At 46.4% G+C, this 7,409-nt stretch overlaps 1 non-coding gene across 1 annotated transcript; it reads right to left on the bottom strand.

Annotated features, from left to right (window-relative positions):
* Positions 1-7,337: 7,337 nt before the first annotated feature.
* TRNAH-GUG (transfer RNA histidin (anticodon GUG)) lies at positions 7,338-7,409 on the bottom strand. Its single transcript has one exon. It is a non-coding gene; the product is annotated as a tRNA-His (tRNA).

Below are 7,409 nucleotides of genomic sequence, written 5' to 3'. Positions count from 1 at the left end.
GAGCTACTTGGGCTGCTACAATGTGACGTTCCACCTCTATCATAAGCTGTACTCCATCTGTGATGTCATGACTCATGTTTGAATTAAAGGTTGGTTGTGATGTTATCCATGAGAATAAGTGGACACCTGATCCCCAGTCACTTATTTAAGATCTCAATAATCAAGTCAGAATCCAAATGAAAGTCATCAAAGTGGAGCCAATTAGAAATAATATAGTTACACAAACCTGGCAATGGTGCGGCAGCCAGGGCCGATAATGGCCCGCCAGCCTGAGAGCAGGAAAGTGTGAGAGCAGTGATGGTCTTGTGAGAGTTTACAGCTGTTATTGACCCTGTCCCCTTCCATTGCAGAGTTTTCTCCCTATAAGAAGTGCAGAGGCTCCCTCCGGGGTGCTAATAGTACATTTATTTTTTTGCGCAGGAGAAGTGCTCTTCACCAATTGCACGTGCCAAATCACCCGAAGGCCACCACCATAAAATTCAGGCATTCATGTTCATGCGTCCTCCATGTTATGTCCTTATAAAGGGATGCATGTTCATGATGACTCCATGTCACACCTGCATACAAGGATGCATGTTCATGCCACCTCGTTCTCTTGGCTTCATACAGGGATTTTATCTCCTCCCTGTCTCACCCTCATGCAGGGATGCATGACCAATGCTCCTTCCCTTCTCGCCCGCATACATGGATGCACGTTCATGTCTCCTCGTTCTCTCGGCTTCATACGGGGATTTTATCTCCTCCCTGTCTCACCCTCAGCAAGGGATGCATGACCAATGCTCCTTCCCGTCTCGCCCGCATACATGGATGCACGTTCACGCCTCCTCCTTCTCTCGGCTTCATACGGGGATCATATCTACTCCCTGTCTCACCCTCATGCAGGGATGCATGACCAATGCTCCTTCCTGTCTCGCCCGCATACATGTATGCACGTTCACGCCTCCTCCTTCTCTCGGCTTCATACGGGGATCATATCTCCTCCCTGTCTCACCCTCATGCAGGGATGCATGACCAATGCTCCTTCCCTTCTCGCCTGCATACATGGATGCTCGTTCACGCCTCCTCCTTCTCTCGGCTTCATACGGGGATCATATCTCCTCCCTGTCTCACCCTCATGCAGGGATGCATGACCAAAGCTCCTTCCTGTCTCGCCCGCATACATGGATGCACGTTCACGCCTCCTCCTTCTCTCGGCTTCATACGGGGATCATATCTCCTCCCTGTCTCACCCTCATGCAGGGATGCATGACCAACGCTCCTTCCCTTCTCGCCTGCATACATGGATGCACGTTCACGCCTCCTCCTTCTCTCGGCTTCATACGGGGATCATATCTCCTCAATGTCTCACCCTCACTTCCAACATGTGTAACTTCTTGTTCTCTTTGACGTCTGGGGCATGGGTGGCTACTGCACAGCTCTAGATGTCGCCCACCTGCAAGGTGCTATGGAAAGCACTTTTCCACATTGGACGTGCTATATTAACCCCCTCTCCCCAAATACAATAAAAATAAAGAAATATATGTGCTTCCATAATGTCTACCTTCTAATGTTTCATATGTGTAAGCACATTGTCCTCCTCCTGACCACATTCTAAAACTATGTGCAAATTGTTCCTTCCATAAACTGTCACTTCCTTGGCCCTTTATTTATAATGACTGTTATACTCTCTCTCTTTCCGCCACAGTATAAAAAAGCCTAGCACACCTCATGATTGGACTAAGAAATTCCTGTCATTTAGTTGGAAATGATTTTCCCATTATCCCCAAAAACTCCTCACTGTGTCTAAGAACGCTTTTTTTCACAGGACAATACAGATCAGATTGACTTGAAAGGTCCTTTCACGCAACTACAGAATGCCTCTCATTCCACTAAAAGATACGCCAGTGCCTACAATAGCCTAGGACTAGACTATGAGTCCCAATGTAGAAAGACCACAAGTCCACAGATATGCCTGTTTATTTAAACATCTGTATTATCATCAGCGTGTGACTGTAAAGGCGGGACCTCGCGCTCTCTGTAACGCGCTCCATTGGCAACATCAGTTAAATGTCGTTGGTTCAATCCCTCGCGGATGTTGTTTTTATTCCCATTTGTAACTGGGAAATACTGTCGCTGCAATACATATGTCTTAATCAAGCTAGTGGTTATTGACGTAAATGGCAGTGTTATAATGTTTCATGTACTGCAAATGTCACCACATAATGCGCTCTTAATTAGATTTGGTTGAAATACATTACAGTCACCCGATGAAAAAGTGTGCAAAGAGCATTAAAGAAACAAAAGGTTCATAACAGTAACATGACATATCGAATTGTTTCAGTCCTCCACAGAGATTGCCAATGTATTAATGGAAATTGTAAAATATCTGCCCAACTGCCGTGACATTGCCTCACCGCAATGCCGTGACTCGGATTCGAACCGAGGTTGCTGCGGCCACAACACAGAGTACTAACCCCTATACAATCACGGCGAGCTACTTGGGCTGCTACAATGTGACGTTCCACCTCTATCATAAGCTGTACTCCATCTGTGATGTCATGACTCATGTTTGAATTAAAGGTTGGTTGTGATGTTATCCATGAGAATAAGTGGACACCTGATCCCCAGTCACATATTTAAGATCTCAATAATCAAGTCAGAATCCAAATGAAAGTCATCAAAGTGGAGCCAATTAGAAATAATATAGTTACACAAACCTGGCAATGGTGCGGCAGCCAGGGCCGATAATGGCCCGCCAGCCTGAGAGCAGGAAAGTGTGAGAGCAGTGATGGTCTTGTGAGAGTTTACAGCTGTTATTGACCCTGTCCCCTTCCATTGCAGAGTTTTCTCCCTATAAGAAGTGCAGAGGCTGCCTCCGGGGTGCTAATAGTAAATTTATTTGTTTGCGCAGGAGAAGTGCTCTTCACCAATTGCACGTGCCAAATCACCCGAAGGCCACCACCATAAAATTCAGGCATTCATGTTCATGCGTCCTCCATGTTATGTCCTTATAAAGGGATGCATGTTCATGATGACTCCATGTCACACCTGCATACAAGGATGCATGTTCATGCCGCCTCGTTCTCTTGGCTTCATACAGGGATTTTATCTCCTCCCTGTCTCACCCTCATGCAGGGATGCATGACCAATGCTCCTTCCCTTCTCGCCCGCATACATGGATGCACGTTCATGTCTCCTCGTTCTCTCGGCTTCATACGGGGATTTTATCTCCTCCCTGTCTCACCCTCAGGAAGGGATGCATGACCAATGCTCCTTCCCGTCTCGCCCGCATACATGGATGCACGTTCACGCCTCCTCCTTCTCTCGGCTTCATACGGGGATCATATCTCCTCCCTGTCTCACCCTCATGCAGGGATGCATGACCAATGCTCCTTCCTGTCTCGCCCGCATACATGGATGCACGTTCACGCCTCCTCCTTCTCTCGGCTTCATACGGGGATCATATCTCCTCCCTGTCTCACCCTCATGCAGGGATGCATGACCAATGCTCCTTCCCTTCTCGCTTGCATACATGGATGCACGTTCACGCCTCCTCCTTCTCTCGGCTTCATACGGGGATCATATCTCCTCCCTGTCTCACCCTCATGCAGGGATGCATGACCAATGCTCCTTCCTGTCTCGCCCGCATACATGGATGCACATTCACGCCTCCTCCTTCTCTCGGCTTCATACGGGGATCATATCTCCTCCCTGTCCCACCCTCATGCAGGGATGCATGACCAATGCTCCTTCCCTTCTCGCCTGCATACATGGATGCACGTTCACGCCTCCTCCTTCTCTCGGCTTCATACGGGGATCATATCTCCTCAATGTCTCACCCTCACTTCCAACATGTGTAACTTCTTGTTCTCTTTGACGTCTGGGGCATGGGTGGCTACTGCACAGCTCTAGATGTCGCCCACCTGCAAGGTGCTATGGAAAGCACTTTTCCACATTGGACGTGCTATATTAACCCCCTCTCCCTAAATACAATAAAAATAAAGAAATATATGTGCTTCCATAATGTCTACCTTCTAATGTTTCATATGTGTAAGCACATTGTCCTCCTGCTGACCACATTCTAAAACTATGTGCAAATTGTTCCTTCCATAAACTGTCACTTCCTTGGCCCTTTATTTATAATGACTGTTATACTCTCTCTCTTTCCGCCACAGTATAAAAAAGCCTAGCACACCTCATGATTGGACTAAGAAATTCCTGTCATTTAGTTGGAAATGATTTTCCCATTATCCCCAAAAACTCCTCACTGTGTCTAAGAACGCTTTTTTTCACAGGACAATACAGATCAGATTGACTTGAAAGGTCCTTTCACGCGACTACAGAATGCCTCTCATTCCACTAAAAGATACGCCAGTGCCTACATTAGCCTAGGACTAGACTATGAGTCCCAATGTAGAAAGACCACAAGTCCACAGATATGCCTGTTTATTTAAACATCTGTATTATCATCAGCGTGTGACTGTAAAGGCGGGACCTCGCGCTCTCTGTAAAGCGCTCCATTGGCAACATCAGTTAAATGTCGTTGGTTCAATCCCTCGCGGATGTTGTTTTTATTCCCATTTGTAACTGGGAAATACTGTCGCTGCAATACATATGTCTTATTCAAGCTAGTGGTTATTGACGTAAATGGCAGTGTTATAATGTTTCATGTACTGCAAATGTCACCACATAATGCGCTCTTAATTAGATTTGGTTGAAATACATTACAGTCACCCGATGAAAAAGTGTGCAAAGAGCATTAAAGAAACAAAAGGTTCATAACAGTAACAGGACATATCGAATTGTTTTAGTCCTCCACAGAGATTGCCAATGTATTAATGGAAATTCTAAAATATCTGCCCAACTGCCGTGACATTGCCTCACTGCAATGCCGTGACTCGGATTCGACCCGAGGTTGCTGCGGCCACAACGCAGAGTACTAACCACTATACGATCACAGCGAGCTACTTGGGCTGCTACAATGTGACGTTCCACCTCTATCATAAGCTGTACTCCATCTGTGATGTCATGACTCATGTTTGAATTAAAGGTTGGTTGTGATGTTATCCATGAGAATAAGTGGACACCTGATCCCCAGTCACTTATTTAAGATCTCAATAATCAAGTCAGAATCCAAATGAAAGTCATCAAAGTGGAGCCAATTAGAAATAATATAGTTACACAAACCTGGCAATGGTGCGGCAGCCAGGGCCGATAATGGCCCGCCAGCCTGAGAGCAGGAAAGTGTGAGAGCAGTGATGGTCTTGTGAGAGTTTACAGCTGTTATTGACCCTGTCCCCTTCCATTGCAGAGTTTTCTCCCTATAAGAAGTGCAGAGGCTCCCTCCGGGGTGCTAATAGTACATTTATTTTTTTGCGCAGGAGAAGTGCTCTTCACCAATTGCACGTGCCAAATCACCGAAGGCCACCACCATAAAATTCAGGCATTCATGTTCATGCGTCCTCCATGTTATGTCCTTATAAAGGGATGCATGTTCATGATGACTCCATGTCACACCTGCATACAAGGATGCATGTTCATGCCACCTCGTTCTCTTGTCTTCATACAGGGATTTTATCTCCTCCCTGTCTCACCCTCATGCAGGGATGCATGACCAATGCTCCTTCCCTTCTCGCCCGCATACATGGATGCACGTTCATGTCTCCTCGTTCTCTCGGCTTCATACTGGGATTTTATCTCCTCCCTGTCTCACCCTCAGGAAGGGATGCATGACCAATGCTCCTTCCCGTCTCGCCCGCATACATGGATGCACGTTCACGCCTCCTCCTTCTCTCGGCTTCATACGGGGATCATATCTCCTCCCTGTCTCACCCTCATGCAGGGATGCATGACCAATGCTCCTTCCTGTCTCGCCCGCATACATGGATGCACGTTCACGCCTCCTCCTTCTCTCGGCTTCATACGGGGATCATATCTCCTTCCTGTCTCACCCTCATGCAGGGATGCATGACCAATGCTCCTTCCCTTCTCGCCTGCATACATGGATGCACGTTCACGCCTCCTCCTTCTCTCGGCTTCATACGGGGATCATATCTCCTCCCTGTCTCACCCTCATGCAGGGATGCATGACCAACGCTCCTTCCTGTCTCGCCCGCATACATGGATGCACGTTCACGCCTCCTCCTTCTCTCGGCTTCATACGGGGATCATATCTCCTCCCTGTCTCACCCTCATGCAGGGATGCATGACCAATGCTCCTTCCCTTCTCGCCTGCATACATGGATGCACGTTCACGCCTCCTCCTTCTCTCGGCTTCATACGGGGATCATATCTCCTCAATGTCTCACCCTCACTTCCAACATGTGTAACTTCTTGTTCTCTTTGACGTCTGGGGCATGGGTGGCTACTGCACAGCTCTAGATGTCGCCCACCTGCAAGGTGCTATGGAAAGCACTTTTCCACATTGGACGTGCTATATTAACCCCCTCTCCCCAAATACAATAAAAATAAAGAAATATATGTGCTTCCATAATGTCTACCTTCTAATGTTTCATATGTGTAAGCACATTGTCTTCCTCCTGACCATATTCTAAAACTATGTGCAAATTGTTCCTTCCATAAACTGTCACTTCCTTGGCCCTTTATTTATAATGACTGTTATACTCTCTCTCTTTCCGCCACAGTATAAAAAAGCCTAGCACACCTCATGATTGGACTAAGAAATTCCTGTCATTTAGTTGGAAATGATTTTCCCATTATCCCCAAAAACTCCTCACTGTGTCTAAGAACGCTTTTTTTCACAGGACAATACAGATCAGATTGACTTGAAAGGTCCTTTCACGCGACTACAGAATGCCTCTCATTCCACTAAAAGATACGCCAGTGCCTACATTAGCCTAGGACTAGACTATGAGTCCCAATGTAGAAAGACCACAAGTCCACAGATATGCCTGTTTATTTAAACATCTGTATTATCATCAGCGTGTGACTGTAAAGGCGGGACCTCGCGCTCTCTGTAAAGCGCTCCATTGGCAACATCAGTTAAATGTCGTTGGTTCAATCCCTCGCGGATGTTGTTTTTATTCCCATTTGTAACTGGGAAATACTGTCGCTGCAATACATATGTCTTAATCAAGCTAGTGGTTATTGACGTAAAGGGCAGTGTTATAATGTTTCATGTACTGCAAATGTCACCAGATAATGCGCTCTTAATTAGATTTGGTTGAAATACATTACAGTCACCCGATGAAAAAGTGTGCAAAGAGCATTAAAGAAACAAAAGGTTCATAACAGTAACAGGACATATCGAATTGTTTCAGTCCTCCACAGAGATTGCCAATGTATTAATGGAAATTCTAAAATATCTGCCCAACTGCCGTGACATTGCCTCACCGCAATGCCGTGACTCGGATTCGAACCGAGGTTGCTGCGGCCACAACGCAGAGTACTAACCACTATACGATCACGGC

The sequence above is a fragment of the Ambystoma mexicanum genome (assembly GCF_040938575.1).
Source record: "Ambystoma mexicanum isolate Mex_15411 chromosome 12 unlocalized genomic scaffold, UKY_AmexF1_1 Mex_chr12_unloc.1, whole genome shotgun sequence".
Taxonomy (NCBI): Eukaryota; Metazoa; Chordata; class Amphibia; order Caudata; family Ambystomatidae; genus Ambystoma; species Ambystoma mexicanum.
The sequence above is the reverse complement of the archived record's forward strand: the minus strand, read 5'-3'. Positions and strand labels throughout refer to the sequence as shown.